Source organism: Bactrocera neohumeralis, chromosome 3 (assembly GCF_024586455.1).
Source record: "Bactrocera neohumeralis isolate Rockhampton chromosome 3, APGP_CSIRO_Bneo_wtdbg2-racon-allhic-juicebox.fasta_v2, whole genome shotgun sequence".
Lineage (NCBI taxonomy): Eukaryota > Metazoa > Arthropoda > Insecta > Diptera > Tephritidae > Bactrocera > Bactrocera neohumeralis.
Genome location: NC_065920.1, coordinates 4,606,481 through 4,627,993, shown reverse-complemented (window position 1 = coordinate 4,627,993; position 21,513 = coordinate 4,606,481). Strand labels below are relative to the sequence as shown.

General features: G+C 32.6%; 2 protein-coding genes across 3 annotated transcripts in view; one reads left to right on the top strand and one right to left on the bottom strand.

Annotated features, from left to right (window-relative positions):
- The window catches only part of LOC126754104 (trans-1,2-dihydrobenzene-1,2-diol dehydrogenase), a 67,550-nt gene that overhangs the window by 41,236 nt on the left and 4,801 nt on the right, over positions 1-21,513 (bottom strand). The gene's annotated exons all lie outside the window — the stretch shown is intronic.
- The window catches only part of LOC126754093 (diacylglycerol O-acyltransferase 1), a 29,504-nt gene continuing 11,605 nt past the window's right edge, over positions 3,615-21,513 (top strand). The window contains exon 1 of one of the 2 annotated variants that reach the window (XM_050465991.1): positions 3,615-3,865. The gene's annotated coding sequence lies outside the window, so the exon portion shown is untranslated. Of the gene's footprint in view, positions 3,866-4,566; positions 4,653-21,513 lie in introns of those variants that run through there. The other variant, XM_050465992.1, reaches the window with a different exon arrangement.

Here is a 21,513-nt window from a genome sequence, read left to right as displayed (position 1 = left end):
TCAACAGGGTTCAACAAAAGAGAGAAGAGACTTGAGAGAAAGGCAGCAAGGGGATAACAGTCTGAACCTCACTATTTGCAGGAATTCAATAGCTCTTAGTCTTGTTCTATAAGGACCAGATGGCGTAAGTAACATTTCAATTGAAAACTATCCGGCCTGAGACATAGATGGCGGCCTTAAAATTAGGTCCATATTATTTATGGTAAGCCCTAACCTTCAAAAAGCGCCTGTATAAATTGTGAATTATATCATTTTGAATGAACTAACTTTTGCTATTATGAAAAAATGGAAAACAAATAAATTTCGCGTTTGATAAATTTTATTTTTTAAAAAGAAAAATACACCTGAAGCAAAAACTGAGTTTGAAGACAAGTTTCCGGACACTGCCCCAGGCAAATCAATCATCAAGGATTGGTATGCTAAATTTCAATTGCGACAACAGCCGGTTCTACGTTACTGGTGTTGACCCGGATTTTATCCAGCTAAGGCCTGTACTGTTTGGATCTTAGGTATGCTAAGTTTAGAGGTGGGAAATGAACAGCGACAGTGAACGCAGTGGACGACCAAAAGAGGTTGTTACCGACGGAAAAACCAAAAAAGTCCTCAAAATAATTTTGGATGGCAGGAAAGTGAAGTTGTAGGAGGTGGCAGACACTCTAGGGATATCAACCGAATCTGTACATCATATCTTTCACGAATATTTGGGTTTCAGAAAGTCTGTGCAAAGTGGGTGCTGCGCGTGCTCACTTTTGACCAAAAACAACGGCGATTCGGAGCAGTGTTTGAAAGTATTTGGCATTTGCTACATTTTACTCCGAACCTGTCGATTGGGACAGGCATTCTAGTGGACTGCAATCGATGAACTCGCTCTAAAGCGTGGAAAACTCAACATTTAGCTGGCAAGGCTATCTCGTCTGTATTCTGGGATGCGCATTTAATAATTTATTTATGACTATTTTGAAGCAAAGTACAAATCATACGACAAAAATGGTATCGATAAGATGGAAGGTCGCTATAATTAGTGTATCATCCTTGAAGGCAACTATGGTAAATAAAAAACGAATTTCGCCCAAAAAACTGTGTAAAAATTTTGTAATAAAACTCACTTGAGATGTATGGCTGAGGATTGTACTTCGAGCAGGTGTCTCCTGGATTGATTTCCGCGAAAGTAAAACATTTCGTTATATAAGTTATATTGAGAAGAGTTTAGGGAAGTAAAAGGCTTCGTTGTATGAGTTATATTGCAAGAGCTCCAGGCTACACCTATCTGTCAGGACTGAAGATTTTCCATGTGTTGCTTATTCTCGACTAGCAATATGGGGCTGGGGAAGGTTTGAACCGATATAAATAGAACTAGGATAACAGAAATAATTAATGGCAAATCTCAGGTAAGATATAAACAGTTTCCTTCCTTTTTGGTACATAATGCCTACTACCTAAGCAAAACATTGTCAGCATACTGCTCCCAAAATCGACTGAAGCAACATTATAATACTACATTTGCTATATGAGTGCTACAGAAAGGCGTAAACCAGTTTCAAAGACCAAAAAAAACTACTCATATTCGATATATTTGGAAAATGGTAGTTATGGACCGATTACGCATCAAAAATTGTTAAATATAAAGGGTGCTGCTTTAGTAGATTTTACCAATTTAACGCATTATTTACACCGCCAAACTCTATAGTTATTTCAGTTATTTAGAATAATATATATATATAATAATATAATATAATGCCACTGGTTTTCGGGATCGCCAAAAGGTAAAAATATATAATTTCGGGATTAACATCCCTCCTGCACACTAAGTGTTAAAATCATTGCATACTTCAGGGCATAAGCAATTTGTATTGCCTTGTCAACACTATCAAAGACAGAGTGATCGGTTTACGCGCTCTCCCTATTTGCACATGCAGATTCGGATTTTACAACACGTACAGACGTATGTGGATAAGTAACTATATATTTTTTGATGAATCATGGGAAACACAGATAAGAGTGAAAGCTTATACATCGCATATTAATAATTACTTAAAATGTGTTAAGCAGAAATAAATAAAATGACGTAGCAAATTAAGCGGAATAGAACATTACGAACCACATCAAGCGATAGCAGAAGGTTTCAAAGGTCTATTAGACAGTAAGTGATGACAGCGTATTGTAACATTTATGATAAATAAACATAAAACTATGTGAACATGCGCAGAATAGTTAATAATTATATTTACTTCACGGAGATTTCGATAATATCAACCGAAGAAGATATATAATAAAATGGAAAACTAGTTCTGAATTCACAAAAATTAAAAAAAAAATAGAATCGGTGATTGGTTATACTCTTAAAGGCAAGAAATTGATGAAGGATGAAGTCATATGTACATATGTATGTGGAAGTTCACGCAAGTGGGGAAAGTCCTCTGACTGCCATTCCCTTGAGAGTGGCCAGAAACGATTCTTTTACATATGGCTCAAGCAGATCACGACTTCCGGTCTTAAACCAAGTATCCTCTGGGAAGCCAAAGAACATCCGTTTGAAGGAGAGCTAAAGTGAGAAGGCGAACCATCCTAACCAGGGTTATGCGCTTCGTTTGAGAACCGCCACGTAAAAAACTCCCCCAATGAAAATGAAACAACAGCGTTGGAGGAGAAAAAACTCGACTATGATATGAAGAAATCCATTGAGATTGGATTTGGTAACCCACTAGAATAATATTTAAAGAAACACACAACTTTCGGTACCAGGATCTGAAGAAATCTCTCATTTTTTTCCAGATTTTTTTAAATATCGCTCTATTTCAATGAATAGCACTGTACATTTGCATTTAACTCAGCTTTTTTATATTCTCCCATATTAGAAATCTAACGGTATTTAGTATCTCAGGACGTAATAATAATTTATAGTTTTATTACAATAAATTCTAAAAAATAAATCGCTTCAAAATGAAAGACGCCACGGAAAAAAAAAACAAATTATATTTTATTTCGATTTTTAAACAAAATTATCACTTATATTACTTAATTTTATTGCATTCACTCTTGCGGGCATCTTATTTCCGTTATTTTCGACAAAAAACAAAAGAAATTTATATCAAAAGCCTCAATCTCTCATCCATCTCACTGCCTTCTGACCTCCGTATCAATTCTATGACGACGCGCTCACTGCCATCGCCGCAGCAGCAGCAGCATGCAAACAGTATAACGAATGAGGAGCACAAAACGGAATCGACGACCGGTCGCACTCTATGTGCCTACTTCTGAACATTTCTCGGCGTCAGCACGCATTCACACGCGGCTTCATTGCTGATAGCGAGACAGATTGAGGAGAAGCGTGTGCAAATATGCATAGTATATACAGAAATTGAAAAATATGGCATATAAGATACAATAAATGAAAAAGAAGAATGCAGAATGAAGAGCAAAGAACGAAAGAGCTTAAAAACTGCTCCATGCCTGATTACATGCACCGCAGCATTTGCGTCTGCCAGCTGATCTCGCCGATCGCGCGCAGCCAACTTGTTTCTTCTGCTGCGCTGTCGGCATTTTCATTCTCGTCGCTTTATGGGCTCCATACCGGGAGACGCATACCGCTTTTGGTCGATTCGCCCCACGTTTAGTTCAGTTGCTTTCAAAGCGTTGTCGATAGCAGTTCGCTCGTGGGACACACAGTCCGGTACCCAGCCACAACTAGTCGCCTTCTCGTTTAGACGCCCCCGTCCAACGGCCGCATACAGTTCACTTGCATTGCAGTAATTCCCTGTATTTCGGTTCTTTGTGCACGGTTACGCGGCAGCTGGCGCTTGTGTTCGCGCATTAAATTTGTGAATAAAACAATTAAAAACAAAATAATAAAAGCGACGAAACAAAAGTAGGTATCTTTTAGCGCGATATCTGCCACCCCTTTGTTGGTGATAAACCAAAAAAGAGAAAACAGCGAAAACGAGAAATAAAATTCACTTGATTTCATGAGTTGATATGTTTTGTTCGCGGTGATTGCCGTCTTTCGTCGATCAATTGACACAGTTATTTTGTTATTTTTACTTTACTGTTGATTTAATTATATACATATCTATATTTTTGCCGACTTCGTTTGTGTTAATTTTATCGCGTGCAAAAGTAAGTTGTTCGATTGTGCTCATTTCGCTTGTTGTGAAGAGTATAGAGAAAGGCGGTAAATATGAAATGTATTGAAGAAAGCATGAACAGAAATAAATGTTTGGATATGTGCTCTGGAATAAACCCTAAAACAAACTCGTCATATGAAAAAAATATAATAAAAGTATTAAAAAAGTAAAACAAAAAATTACCACCCACCCACATAGCCTCCACTCTATTTCCTCTCCCTCTCTTACTATATATTTTTTCTACTTTGAGGCCCACTCAGCTGTTGCGTGATCGCGTCTACGTTGCGTGTGCCTTTATTCACGTGCGTGCGTTACCCTGACATTTATGACAACAAAACACATGTCAAACAACACCAACAACAACAAGCAATAATTTATCAAATGTTCTGTGGTACTTTGAACTATTTGCAGTAATAATTGGACGCCTCACCCATATAAACTTGATTGAGCTTTGACAAGCAAGCAAGCTTTCCGGCAGACGTACTGCCTTGTTGTTTACATTTGTGCTTCCACACGTATTTTTGGATACCGGTATTTACTTTTTTTATGATTTTGCAAAAAAAACTTTTGTTTTTGCTTTTATTGTTAGCTTTTTTTTATTATGTATATTTCATTTTTCCACAATTGGTTTATATTGTTATTGTTGTGGCTTAACAGCACTTTCGAAAGGCAAGTAAAAATGTTGTTATAACAACAGTAAGCACCGTTAGCACGACAGTCGGGTTTAAATAACCGGAACGGATCCGGTTTTTTAACCGGCCGAGGACTCTCGACTCGACCCCATTCCTCGTAATTACTTCAGGAATGTTTTATGCCGCTACAACAAAAACAACTAGTAATTTTCCGGACTAGCTCTTGCAAAAGCTTTCGTCTTAAACAGAATTACTTCTGAAAACTAGTTTCCAAATTTCGAAAAAAAACTTCGGTTCAATTTTCTTATACTAGGAAGACAGGTGTAGAGCCTTTAAAAAAAGATGTTCATAGTATTATATATTGAAACCCTTCAGAAACGAAAGATAACTAGCAAACATTAGGGGTGAAAATAATTTATGGGCGATCTGAGGTCTGGAAAAGGAAGGAAAGGGGCGTGCTTCAATTTTTAAGGGTTAGGAATGCTTTATCTCGACTTCTGGCCAAACTACGAATCCTATAGAAAGAAGTTGTATGGCGATGTTGTAGGTAATAAAAAGGTATATGACTTTTGTGTATAGACTTTTTTCACATAACCTCAAAATTTATGTGAAAAATTCACATAACCAAATATTTGGGGTTTTTAACAAATTTACTGAATCTTAAAAATTTACTAACTATATACATATGTAGACTGATCGATTTTTTGAACAATTTTCGGTAAAAACAATAAGAGCTCCCGAACAACCTAGCTCGCGGATTTTAATAGTTAAATGAGGCAATACTAATTTCACTTTCTATGTCGGAGAACATTCAATAAATCACAATCCATAGCAACGTTTTTCTTGGCCTATTGTGCGCCCAAGTACTTTTATTTCCATTTTGTTATGATTTTTTTCTCATTTATTTATTTTTGCCTCCAGAGAATAAGCAAAAAAGCGAAAGAAGTATATACATATGTACATATATATGTAAAGCACAGCAGGTGTTATGCAAATTAAGCTCGGTAGTCGATATTTACAGTGATAATTATCAGTAATGACTCTATTTATCGCACAGTTATTAATGATAATGTTCTCCAACTTTTTGCAATAATACTAAAGATACCCGTTAGGAATATTAACACAGAAGAAGTCAAAATTGTGACGTTGCCAATCAATAAAAGTAAAATTTTAAAATTTTATGTTAAATCAACAAAATTTAAATGACATCTAATAATGCAAAAGTCAACAGGTACGGTTGATCCTTTACATTTTGTACCCTCTCTCGATTCCTTTTTAATTTAATAATCTTTGGATATGCATACATAGCCATATACATAAGTACATACAACAGTAAATCTTTTAACTGCTTAAATACTCTTGATATGTGTCAACAAAGCCCAACTCACATTTCTATTAACTGATCTAAAAGCCGCTATTTGCACGACCTTTGACACTCAACAAACGAGCTATTTAACGTTTGTTTATGTTGCTGGTACTCGTATCAACGAACTTTGGCATTGCCTCACTTCCGCACTGTAGTTGTTTGAGCAGATTGACAGCTAAATGAGACGCTCGAGCGCAATAAAAAAGCTACAGCAAACAAAATCTGGGAAAATACACGAAATGAAAGGTAGAAATAAAATGTAAATTATATATAATTGGCAGCGACCGGATTAAGCTTGCGCTGGAGAAGATAAAACGATTTTTTAATGAACAATTGGCTTTTATGTGATTGTGCTATGTGTAATTGACAATTTAGGCGATCATGACAAGAGCGAGAACACTGACAGACAGCAAGGAAGTGTATATTTACTACTTATAAATTATGGCAAACCACAACAACAATGGCATAATAAACAAGTAAATATGCAAAATTGACTGCTTAAACAAAGAGGTGCCACCAAAGTGACGATAAAATAAATTGGAATAAAACCGAATGCAGATTGCGATTTGATGCGAAAATTGTGGTTGGCATAAATGAAGAAGAATAATTTATAAATACATTAGATAACAGTGGTCATATTACAGGAGAAAAGTGGCGAATTAAATAAATAAAAATTATAATAAAATTAGAAAATAAAATAGTATAGTTGATAAATAAAAATAAAAATAAAAGTTAATAAATAAAAACTAAAAAAAACAAAACTAAATATTAGGAAAAATCCTAAAAATAAATAAGAAAACATAATTTATAAATAAAAAGATGAAAAAACTAAAAATATTTGAAAATGTAACAAAAAATTAGTAAAAGTTAAAAATTAATTAATAGACATTAACAAAAAAAATAATTTATAATAGAAAAAAATAAAAAAAATTATAAAAATAGAAATAACATACAAAAATAGCACAAGTAACTAATTTAACATAAAATATAAATAAAAAAACTAATAAGAAAAAATGGAAAACTAAAAAAATTTAATAAAAAATTATTAAAAGTTAAAAATTAATTAGACATTAACAATAAAATAATTTATAATGGAAAAAATAAACAAGAAATAAAGTACAAAAATAACAAACTTAACTAACTGAACATAAGATATAAATAAAAAAAAGTATTAAAAAAATAATAAGAACTAAAAAACTACAAACAAAAATTATTAAGAGTTAAAAATTCGTAAAAAAGTAAACATTAACAGTATAAAACTGAATTACAATTAAAAACTAAAAATCCAAAAATATTAAGAAAATCTCAAAAATAATAAAATAAATCAAAAAATATATAAATATATTTATTAAATAAAAAAATCCAATACCTTCATATTGTTTTAAACAAAAAGTAAAAAATCATAATATTTATCTTGTATTATGACAAATAAATAAAAAAAGTTAAAAAACGGAAAATATACAATCCGAAAATAAAAACAAAGAAATATTGGCTATAAATCTCTCTTTTTTTATTTTAGGCGCAAAATATATATAATATGGAAGTAAACGGAGTTTTATAAGTTAGCTATTACTTAAACATAAATTATTGATTTAATAAAAAATTGTAAAATGTTAAAAAAATTAAAAATATATTATATATACATATATGAAACAATAAACATAAAAATGCAAAAAAAAATAATAAATAACTGTTAAAAATGAAACAAAAGTAACTAAAAAAGTAAAAATATAACAATTAAAATGCAAAAAAATTAAAATTAAAAACAATAAAAAATTAATAAAAATTGAAAAAAAATTGAAAAAAAAACTAAATAACAAAAATGCAGAAATTTTAAAATTAATAACATTAAATAAAAATATAAAAATAAATGAAAATAAAGAATGCAAAATTGAAATAAAAAAATAAATAACGTAAACTAAAAAAAAGCAAATAATATACAGATGTGGTAAATATATTTAATGTGGTAAATATATTTAATAAATGAAAAATAAAAGTTAATAAAACATAATATTTATATTTTTGTAAAAATCAACTAACATAAAGATTTAACAAAAAAAACTTGAACAAAATATGTATGTTTAAGAAATAACCATAAAAAAATAAAATTCAGAAAATTATAACACTTTTTGCTTTATAAATGCAAAAATAAGATAAGTTAAGCCAATAAATATACGAAAATAAATTACCGAATTTATGAGAAAATTAAACAAAAAATTTTAACTTGAAGAAAATATACCTATAAGATACACCTAAAAAAAACATAATACTACAACAAACTTATTTCATTCATTATGTCAATATTAAAATCATAAACAAGAAACGAGAAGTGTTAAGAAGCAGAAACATGGAAAAAAAACATTTGTAGACATTTATTATGACTGTTCATATGTACAGATGTACGTATCTCAAGATATGTTTGATTAGGAAGTTAAACTAGAATATCAAAAGTTTCTTACACATACATATGTACATATATACAACAACAGAAAGTTTTACGCTTCTGCGTACCAAACAAAAAGCACGTAAAACAAACAATTTTTTTGGTTCTTTTTTTGTATGTCTGCTCGTTTTGGTGGTTTCTTTTGAGTATGCGTAATTGAAAGCGGCAAATGAAAAATGTAGAATACGGTCAATCCAGTATGTTTTTATAGTCAGTTGGTCAGTTGTAAAACCTGTCTCATGCACGTGTACTTAACGATGATGAACAGCGCAAAAACAAACGGACAAAGAACAGCAGCGTTTCTACAAACTCATAAATACCGGTATTTTACTTAGGAACACACATACCAAAACATATACATATGTATAATATATTATATATACCATATAATTATTATACTGTACGAGGATCGATCGATACGTATCTTAAAAGTAAAACAGCTGGTGTTGCTACTTGAAATTCTGATGGTAATAGTCAAATAAAGATTTTCTGCAAGTGTTTTGTAAAATAGAATTTTTGGTGTTAATTTTTTTGTAAAAATCAGTTTTCTTGACCATGGCGGGACTAATACTATTCGGATCAAATTTCCTTCCATTTCTTCAAAATTTCTTGGAATAAAAAGCAACAAATTTTCGTCCAGATCCCTCGCCTTACATTTCAAAATAAGGTCCATTAAGAGTTGGACCATATTAGGTTCAAAACTCTGTGTCAAAAAATGCATAATCTTAAAGATTTCACCAATTGTGAAATCGAATATATAAAAAAGAAAACCCACACTGTTTACTTATTTATAATAATTAAACTAAAAGTAGATCAGTTTGGCCAAATATCCGAAATCTTATAAGCCACTTAGCTGTTTTAGAGCCCACCTACAAAAGGGTCTATATCGATTTATATAAGCTTGTACTGCCCTAATAAACAATCATTCAACATGTATCACCAATGTGGAATGAAATGTGTGAATGAAATTCAGTTGCTAACTAAATTCAGCGTTAAAGCAAATAGCATAAAGGTTAGTGAACGCATTTGCCAATAACAATCTGCAATTGGCCTTGCGACCTTGCGCATATACGAGCATCCCGGATGCAGAAGTTCTTATGCAATAATAAAAGCATACATAAGTATAATCGCATTTATTTATATTTATTTCAATTTGATAAGCACCATAATTTTTATAGCGAAAGCATTAGAAAATTAAAAATACTAGGGTCACTCTCTAAGTTTTTAGAATATAGTAAGAAATTATGTGAGAGGTCAAAAGAAATTGATTAAAGTATTTTTAAATAAGTGTACTAATATTCTGACAAAAAGTAGCTCGTGAAAGAATTAAGTATTTATACTCTGAACAGTGTATATTAACTTGTTCAAGAAATTTGTAACATATATAAGGAAACGTTTGAGCAAAAAATAGTAAGACTTTTTATTTTAAATTTCGCGCGAAAACCCATTCGTCGAAATATTTTTTTCTGGGTTAGCTTAACTACCAGTGACATCTATGCTAAATTTCACGTCAAAAGATTCATTAGTATTTGAGATACGCGTCATTTTGTGGGGCTCTAAAAGTGAATTCTTCGATTTTTACTATGTCTGAATTTATTGAACAAAGAAGTGCGATAATGCACCATCTCATACTGCATTGGTTATTCGTGATCATTTCGCCACATTTCTACTAATATCGTGCCGTAACCACCGCATTCGCCTGATTTACCTTCGTGTAACTTCTGGCTATTCAGCAAATTCACATGACCAATCCGAGGTTCTGATGGCCATCCCGACGGAGGATTTTTCCAAATGCTATGAAAACTGGAAAACTCGTTGACGTAAGTGTATTGCACCGCAGGGGATTACTTTGAAGGAGATGAAATGGATAAAATTCACCTTTCAATTTGAGCGCAGTAGTATATAATGACAAGAGTGACGAGCCGAGTAAAGTCTGTTCGTCTGTCTGTCTTAGTCATCAGTTTTTGAGATATCATTATAGCATATAGCCAATACACTAAACTTTCAGTGTCACCTTCGTAGGAAATCCAGATTATGAATGAAATTTTGAAATAATTCTAATCAATTAAAAATAGAATAGAAGAATTTCTTTGGAGTGCATCACATGACTGTACATGTCATATTTATTCTTAACTAATTGAAATTTTGTCAGATTTTGAAGTGAAATTTTGTTGCTTTTTGAGCAGGACATGCCTAAGACACTCCTGTCTAGTTAGAGGCAGTAAAAGCGGATTATGTGTTTATAGGTTTCTCTTCAACTATACTAAATCTTACCTTTCGTAAATAAATATTTTTAAATCGAATTTTAGATACACAGTATAACTAATTGATGGAAGAATATGTCTATTTACAACGTGAAAATGCCGATATAAACCGTTTTTTCTGAGATATAATGTATCTAAATAGTCCAGTCTCCAGTCTCTTTCTCCCAACCGCAAATTGTTTTTAGGAAAAGCTCGAAGGTTTAGCATTGTCTACCGAGATTTTTATAGAACATTAAAATATGTTTAAAGATTTTTTTCAAAGATAGAATTCATTTGTGCGGTCAAAAAAAATTCTAAGGAGTCTAAGGAAAAATAAGATCTGTGAGATATAATCCTAAACACAAATTCTTTAACTCGACTTCGACTAACACTATTCAAATAAATATAGACCGGATAAATGAAATTAGGATCAATGACCAAAAATTGTATTATTATACAAGGGCGGCATATCTATATTAGTATCACTTTGCATAACAAATTAGATATCTAAAAAACATCAGGGCTTTTTTAGGAAATCCTTGTACCAAATCTGATCTTTAATACCCAAAACCTCTAACTAAAATTGCATACAAGCTCCGCCTCGGGCCAAAAGCTCTTCCTATGCTTACTAAATTTTTCTGAACAGTTGTGCAAATGTCGTTTTCTATTCATTGCATTGCCTCGTTCTTCTTTTTATTTAATTGTAAAACAGTTTGACCTACAAAACGGTCATTCAATAGAGTATTTAAAGCATCCGCGAGTGCTCAATTTAATTCCCAATATTTACTTTCTACTATTGATTGTCACTGCTGCTTTGTTTTCACACTGTTGCTTTTTCGTTTGTAATCATGCCTAATCAACTAGCGCTACCGCTTATCAAGGCGCGGTTATCGGTCAATAGATAGCCCTGCCCCAACATACACACTTACGGTGTGTGGTGGCAACGGCGTGGACATAAAAACCTCGTGCACACGCCGGCCGGCCGGCTAGTCAGACGAGTGTTGATAAGGTAGCCAGAGGCGGCTATCAGCAGCCGCATAGTTTCAGTTTCGGCACGACGCCATAGACTTGCGCAGAAGAGCGATAATCCATCGTCGTAGAAATTTTCCTCAAATACAACACGCATGCACACAAACACACAGCTATATATGCATGTAATCAGCAATTGTTGAACGCGCCATTAAAAAAATGTAAGCGCGCATAACAAAGGTTTCTGTAACAAACGGAACTGAACGACCCAGACAGTGGCGGTGGACAATTGATAAGGCTCACTTTGCCTAATTAAATCGCTAGTTTTGTTTTTGTGTTAATATAGTTTGTTTATATGGATCAATAATAAGTTTAATAAAAAAAATTGAGTTCTTTCGACGTTGTTGTAATGATTAATCACCACTGCGCAGGGTTGTCTGGCAAACAGAAAATAATCAGTTGCGCGAGACCTGAAACTATTTAAATTCAAAATTTTCATTTAACTAGCAAGTTTATAGCTCTTACAGTGTGTTATAAAAAAGTGAGCATAACTTTTAATTGTTGTCGTAATGTTTAAGCACCACTACAGCGGTTTGTCTGGAAAAAGTATAAGAATCCGTTTTGGGATTTTGAAATAATTTATACTAATACAAATTTAACAAGTGTATTACTCGCACAGTGTGTCAGAAAAAACCCGAAATTTACCGTAAATATTTTGTGAAGAACCTGATTCGGATTGTTCAGTTTGTATGATAGCTATATGCTATAGTAAAGCGATATTGGCGATTCTTACTAACTGAGGGACTATACCGTGAACTCCTTTCTTTAAATTATGAGAATTTAAGAGCGTCAGATATTTGGGGATGTTTGCAAAAATGTGGCGTCGGAAATTAGTGATCGTTATCAGATCGATGGCGTATTTTAAGTATCAGCTTATTTTAAGGCGAAACCCATGTACCCGGGTTAAAAAAAAAAAATCAGTAAAAATTCCGCGACATTTTTTTCCAAATAGTTGTAATCGAAAAAAAATCTTTCGTCCAAGTCTTTAAGAACTGTATCTCAAAGACCAGTGTAAAATTTCATGAAGATCGGTTGAGTAGTTCTCGAGCAATCTTGCCAATCGACTTCAAAAACACAGTTTCGAGAAAAACGTGTTTAAAGATTTCAGTGAAAATAAAAGCTAGTCTCGAGCGCACAAGTTCTTAAAGCTGTAACTCAGAAACTATAACTCGGATCAACTTGAAAGTTTAGGACAATATTCTAGAGGTGTTGCAGATCTCAATAAGACAATTAAAAAAGTAGAGTTTTTGAAACCCGTAAACCCATGTAACCCCTCCAGACAATACTTTTTTTTTTGAGAGAACACATTATTTTGGAGTAATCAGCACATTGTCAGTCTCCAACTTGCTACACCGATCTTTTCCTTGATAAACCTATATTTATTTCACACTAATCACATTTCTTTAAACGCAAAGAATATTAAGCTTATCTTTGTTGTGTTTGAAATTTATTGCACTTGAAAATATGCAAGTAAGTAAACACTTAAATGCACAACACTGAAGTGGTCACATATATACCTTACAAACATACTTACTCTGTATTTATAATGATAAAAAATAAAGATAAGAAATCGATATATCAACATAAGCACCGAATATAAGAATATAAAGGTCACTGGCTTTAAAAACAAGAGCCGATAATGGATATAACACTTAAAAATTTGATAAAGCCAATGTTGATAACAGTGTGACAAAAATTTTATCAACATAAGTGCTTATTGATAGAAAGGTTTTCAAACCCGATTTTTCCCCAGCTATTTGATAAGAAAAATCTTCTTGTTAGCAAAGACAGAGCTTAATAAAAATGTGTGACTTAAATTGCTGTGTCAACAGTCAAAGAACTGTCATTTCTCTTTAACTATTCCTATCTCACTGATAACATATGCCTCTCGAAACAACCTAGAACTTACAGTTTAAATTCGCCACCAGTTCCACTCCACATATGTATATGTATGTACATATGTTTAGTATATACGACAATAATTGATTCAGTTACAGAAGTATGGTAATTAGAACTCTTTAGAATTATGAAACTTCCGCGCATTTTCGGCGCAATCATTGCTTACTTGCAAACATACATATATACAGTATTATTGCAACAAGCTTCACGACATTACGTGAGCCAATTGTGCCACCCAACTTGTGCAACAAGTAAATACTATTATTACACTTTGGAAGATATTCCATGAACAGAGAATATATATACATACATATGTACATAAGTTCCGTGATTGCCTGTGCTGATTGAGTGAGCTAAGTGCATCATTATTAATTTAGTGTAAACAATATATGAGACGTAGATATGATTTTAAAGAGTTGAACAAACAGAAATAAGCAGCTATCAGATAAATACGTAACACCTAGCTATCTGGGTATCTAAATGTACCATAAGTAAAACTTGGATGTAAGCAGGAAAATTACCAGTTTAAAACAGTGTTTCCTGACTAAAAACGGACTAGTTAGAAAATTGTGAGATTTATACTATTATTATTGGATAAATGATACAGAAATTGAGCAGTTACGATAGTGAATACATATTTATAAAAAAGAACATGCAAGATTTGATAAAAATCAATATTGGTATCAATACATCATAGACTCAACCTTTTCTTTAAACTTGTAGTAGAATTTAATGGTTCAAAATCATCAAGTAAAAATTATAAGCTCGACCAAAAGTCTAATTGAGGCCGAGCAGTAACAACTTAACCAGTATTAATGCAAAATAATAACTAATTATTACCGAAAAGCAATCCTATACGGACTTGTCAAGCTGAACAAGGTAATACACCTACTTGTGTACTCACTTTTACGGTCGCCATATGTAGTAAAAACGACACTAGCAAAGTCTCTGCTCATTCATTTTTCTCTTATCACAGCATATTCTGTTTATGTAAGCACGTTTTTATATGCACTTATTCATATATTATATATGTATATATGCATATTCGTCGATATGCTTATATTCATTTATATATGCACAGCTTCTTTATAATCTACAACATGTGCTCGTCACCGCATGTAAGATCAATCAGATACTTTGTTGAACATACCCAGTGATAAATCTGAGATTACTTTGAAAATACTAAAGACAAGACCAAAACTTGCAGAGTGACAAACCGAACAAACTGGTATAAAAATATATTGACTTAATCAAATCGAAATTTAATAGCAAAGCCGATAAAAGAGAACAGAAGAACATAGAAGTGACCAAGCAAAGCTAAAAAAGGTGCCCTTAATTTCTAAACCGGCGGGCGACTAATATTGACGCCCTGGACTATATAGCAGTTGACACAAGAAAAAACTTAAACCTCGATTCACCGAGTCTATATACCCTTCATAAATACAAAATATTCTATACAAGGACTTGGGTTTGAGCGTTCAGTTTAAGCATATGGAAGTGGTCCGATATCATCTTCTTCTTCGCAGCTTTTTGGAGAGAAAAGGAGTATAAGAAATTTCAGACCGATATCTCAAAAACAAAGAGACTAATTCGTGTATATGCAGTCAGAAGAACTTGGTTAAATCGGTCGTTATGATGGTCATTTGTATATTTACACTCTATAGGGTCTCCGTCGTTTCCTTTTGGGTGTTGCCAACTTCATGGTATAAAAATCATGAATCAAATTTTAGAGATTATTACGGAATACCTTAGGCTTTCGACTGAAAATTCATTCATCATTGGGTAATTTGTGCGATTTTGTGTTGTTTTGATTACCATTGAACTTTTTTCTGTTGTATCCGATCCGCACAGCTCTTGTCATCTGCTACTGTTTACGAAAGAACCCGCTGTTTAAGATAGAACCCCAGCAAAGCTCTCAACAGCAGATAAACGACAGAAATCTATATAGTATCTTTCAGAAATACACTGGTTCTATTATGGCTTTGAACTGCACATGCTTTGGTGGGTTGTTAAACCGAGTACTATGCGATCATAACAGAAGCCGGCGTTCACACTGATAGCTACAATTTTTAATGATCACTTGTTGTTATTGCGATGTTTAAACAATATTTTGTGATGTAAGCACTTTAGATAATCGCCATTTGTTTAATAAATATTAACATGTTAATGATCGTTTTACTACACGACTTAGAATTAGTATAGAGTAAACCAGACTTGTAAATTTTACGAAGGCAATAGCTTGCGATCGAACGGCTCGGAGATGTCCTTCCCGATCCTGACGGAGCTTTTCGTGTTGCTCAACGTCAGTTTACACAGCCGTATATGTAAGCAATAGCTAGGCGATCATTTTAAAATAAGAAAACCGCAAATGGGACATGAATTCACCTCTCGCAAGAGAGTTAGTATACCTTGCAGAAGCATGCGGAGATTTATATTCACAGAAGGACTGTCAATATGCCAGATACCAAGGTCGTTGACTATAAGATCTTAACATTCATAGTCTGTTTTATTTATAGAGATTTTTAATGGTTGTAAAACCACAGAAGCATAGACAAGTTTCGAAAAAAAAATATTAACAAATTTGATACTTCATGAATTACATAGTTTATAAGGCCAATTATTAGAATGATTAGAGTTCTTAGTAGATTTGTGTCGAATGAAGAATACATACAAACAAATGTCCTTTAGTAATGTAAAAAATCACTAGGACCAGAAATAAAACGATATATTTGGTAGCAAAAACTTTTTAGTAAATAGATTATTGATTTATCAAAGTAACCTCGTTGCGAAAGGACCACCACCATGTATGGAATGCAGGTATAACCAGCTCTCTTGCCAATCAAAGTAGTAATTAGCAAGGAGGCAGACAAAATGTCCATATACCCATGGGCTTTTGCTTCGCTTGTTTTGCTGACCTATTTATCATAAAATGACCGAAGTATGTCAGACTCTTTTCTTGTACAGATTTCACAGCATATAAATGTTGTAATTAGGGTTTTGTAAGGCACATAGGCATTTGTTACAAAAAAGACATGAAAGTGACCTTGGACAAAAGCTTGTGAGTATGGAAAGTTAAAAAATTTGAAGTTTTTGGATCGAATTAGCAAAAAATAAAAATTATAAAAATGTAAACAAAATGTAAAGAAAATATACAAAAATTTAAAAATTATGGACACGGGAGTTGAGCTTGTAAATAAGGATCTCCGCGCTGCCAAGAGAATTTCTTAAAGAATTTGCGCTTTTAAATAAAGACTTCCGCGTCTTCTGAAAGCGCAGAAAAGATGGAAGTTTTCTAAACTTTTTGCGGTTTATGTTGAGCTGAGTGCATCACAAAATTTCTGGTGAGCTACTTCCGCTTAATAAGATCTATTCACATATATGAGCTCTGAAGGCAATTTGTAAAAAAAAACAACGCAGTAGATTCAGTTCGAGTTGTAGTTCAAGAACTTAAAAGACGATCCTCAAAATGTTTTATACTCAAATAAATTTGAAAATTAATTTGAAAAATGCAAAACTTTTCAAGTTATGCACCTCAAATTTACCATTTAATGCATTATGCAAACATCAAAAGTAGAAAAAAAAACGAAAAAAAAGAATACACCGACAGCTGAGAAAACGAGGTGTCGCTTGTTTTCGTTTTCGTTAATTTTAATGTTCATTTCCTTTTTATTTTAATATTTGTGCTTTTGCGCACTTGCGTACCGGCACGGCGCCAAATATGAGAAGAAGTGCCCTTGAAAGGCAGCGATGGTTCAACAAACCGCGCAGAAGACGTGTCGCTTCGCTGCATTGCTGCTACGGCTGTATTCACGAAATTATGCAGTCGGGGTTGAAGTGGTAATGAAATGGGGCGGGCAGACAGCCGGCAAATTCGCATCATTTGCTATGGTTTCTTTTATATAGCATGTGCAGGTACACGTTTCTATATATAGACATGTTAGACATGCGGTGTGTACTCAAATCATTAGGGAACCAAACTAAGCCATCCAGAAAAATATTCCAGAGCTATTAACTCCAAATTAGGATGTTTTCGAAATTCTTTCTTACTACTATATATTTACACATTTATTAGCATTGTGGCAGCAAAAACTGTGTAAAATTGCGATAAAAAAATTTGTTAGTTAATAAGGAATAAGAACAAGAGTTAAAGTATGGAGAAAAGTCTGTTTTTTTCTCAAACATATTTTTAACATACTTTTACAGGTATCATTATTTTTTTACTAAATCTCTCACTGCGCAACAGTAGTGTTAAAAATAGAGGTTAGTTATTTTCATAAAGTTTTTATAAATGTGTTACCACCCGTTTCTAGAATTAAAAGCAAAATTTAAAAGCAAGAAATGTATAAGATTAAGAAGCCTTAACGAGATTTAAGAAACCTTAAAGAAATTTCGAAAAGAGTTGCCACTTTCCAGAAAATTTTAATTCGGTAAGAAGATAAGAGAAACGAATAAAAAATGTTTAGAAAATTCATAAAAATAAATTTGATAAGGTTACCACCTGTTAAAATTTCAAGGCTGATAAATTTTTAAAAATACAAAATAAATTTGAAGAAGTGCTGCCACCATTTTAAAAAAATTTACATTCGCTTAAACTGATAAAATGTGGCGAAAGTTTATAAAAAATATATATTAAGAAGGGTTGCCACCTGTTTACAAAATTTTCATTCACTTAAACTGATAAAATGTGGCAAAAGTTTAACACCATTTGAGAAGGGTTGCCAATTGAAATTCATTGCTTAAAAAAAAAAATAAAATGTGGGTAAAATAATTTCAGTCCAATTTGAAATTCATTGTTAAAAAAAAATAAGAAAAACCAAGTCGGAAAAACCAAGTGGGGCGTGGCTGAATTTTTAAGGGTTAAGAATGGAAAAAGGTATAGGCGATATTGTAGGTAATGAAAAGATCTATAACTTTTGAATGAGAATTTTTAAATTCAAAATTTTTGTGCTAAATTAAAAAAAAATATTAAAAATTCATCCTTCGGTTTTCCGATCTCAGATCGTCCTGGAAACATTAATCGTACCTTCCGTTAATTACACTTTTAGGGTACCAATTTCTTCAAAATCATCACTTATTCGAGTATTTTGAACTATTTCAATCACAAAGATCTTAAAAAATCAATCGTTTCGATAAAGAAAAGACATCTCAAGTTCAAACGTCTCATGGCAAGCCTAACTAAATATTTTATTGCTCCAAAACGTCACCATTATTTGTTTTGTTGAAAGAGCCTGAGTCTGAGCCTCGTCAATGATTCATGATCTTTAAGAACGCTTTCAAGTGACGTCACTGAGATAATGACTATGGCTCACTTGAACTTATTTGTATGAAAATCGTGTGTGGATAAGTAAACACTTGTGTACGTGCCGAGAGCACGCTGCCACTTCACATTTGTAACGTATTGTGGTCAAGCGAATAAATGATAATTAAACAACCACTTACTTAAATGTATCTCAAAAATGTAAACATTGATTAAAAATATTAAGATACAGAATATACACGGGAATTTATTTTTAAATATAAATCCCAGTGCAGTGACCTTTAAAAAAACATAAGATATATGCATATGAACATATATTTGTTCGATATATGCAGAAATATTGTCATACGCTATACGTATATGTGTATATGCAATGTATACGTATTGCTCTCAGTTTATAAAGACCCCGCCGGATGACGCACGCAATTTCGCGTTAAATGAGAAAATGACTTGCAATTCTAGGGACTCCGTTGATAACATATTAATAATAATAATATATAGTTACTTCTAATAAATATGTAGGCAATTACATCGTGTTATGAACTCTGAAATTGCATGGCTTTTTACTAAAATATTTATATGCATTTACTCTCTAAATTTAGTAAATAATATAATTGGCGCCTGAACTGATTACACTACTCAAAAAATCTGAAGGAAAAATTTGCGACTCATGTGATAGAAGGTCTGAGGGGTATTTGAGGTGTCCTGAAAACGAATTTGAGTGCAAAAAATGGTTTGATCCCCTCGATCTTTGACTAGAACAAAAAAATTCTATGTGTTAAGAAATTTTTGCTATCATTTTCGATTTTAGCAAGGACTTAAGCAAAATCACAAAAAACAAAGATGATAGACTAGAAATCATCAATATTATGTCATCTGATCCCACTAGACTTCCATAAAAAATTTTTGTGTTGCCAAAATTCTCAGATTTTCATCCCTGTCATCTGAATACATTCAAGATAAGGTTAGTAGTAACTTACCCTCGGAGGGACAAATATTGACTATTCTAACTAAGTACTCAGAAATGCATTAATAAACTGGGTCAAGCGAAAAGTAGCCACACTTAGTCAGATAAAAATAAATAAAAACAAGAAAAAACGTTAACTTCGGCTGCACCGAAGCTAATATACCCTTCACAGGTTCATTTCTGAACAATTTCTTCGGAGATTACATTGTTGCCTTAGAAAATAATCTATACCAAATTTGGTGAAGATACATTGTCAAATGTGAAAGTTTTCCATACAAGAACTTGATTCCGATTGTTCAGTTTATATGGCAGCTATATGTTATAGTGGTCTGATATCGGCCGTTCCGACAAATGAGCAGCTTCTTGAAGAGAAAATGACGTTTGCAAAATTTCAAAACGATATCTTAAAAACTAGTTCGTATATATACAGACGGACAGACAGACAAACGGGCATGGCTAAATCGACTCAGCTCAACATACTAATCATTAAAATATATACTTTATAGGGTTCCGACGCTTCCTTCTGGGTGTTACAAACATCGTGACTAACTTAATATACCCTGTTCAGGGTATAAATAGATACGATATGTTCTGAGTGTATAAAATAGTCTAATGTTGTATTGTGGATTTTAGTTCGAGATTCACGGAGACAATATTTTCAAAAAAAGATTCCATTATTTCAGAAAATTGTAAAGTTGTATTTATAATATTGAAATTGAAGAATTGAAAAAGATTATTTAAAATGCCAATGATGAGCTTTATGAGAGCATAATCTTAATTGAGTAAATGAAAATGGAGTTGCGATCTGGCGCCACTGTGCTTCCCCCTTCAAGCAACCAAACAAATAAAAATTCTGTAAAAAAAATTAATAAATACGAAAGCTACACTTTAAAGTGGCTTACACACTTTGACAGAGACCTCTCAAACAATAGAGAGTATCGCTTAGTGATGACGTCATAGGAGAATCCCATGCAAAAGCAGCGAATTTTCAAGTGATATGCGATATGAAATGAAGCTGGCACAACCATTTGTGGTTAAATGCAATCCCATAAAAAGCCACAACATTGATATAATAAGATATTATGCTCGTGGGGTATTGATTCCTCTATTATTTGGCAATAATTTGTGGTTAAACGAAGTAAAAAAAATTATTTCTTCGTTTTCGATTTTTATAGGCATGTTTAAGTGATATTCCATGAATAGATATACAAGTAAGTAGTCGATTCATCAATGTAATTTAAAGAAGAAAAATACATATGCAAGCGAGTAAACTTGAAAAAAATATTAGAGTCAATATAATTGCAATTTTTAACAGGTTTTATCAATAGGAATGGAATTTTATCGGTCATTTATAATAAAGATTAAAAATGCAAATACTTTTTTTGCCTTTGTTTTTTTATACAATTTTAACACAATACTCAGAGTTTATATTTTTTCAAGTGCTGATTAAGTAAACCGATAATTATTTTTTGGCTAATCGGCCACTAGCTAAAAATATAACAAAAAATAGCAAAACAACATGATCATTAAAATGTAGCATTCCAGAAGCGCTCATA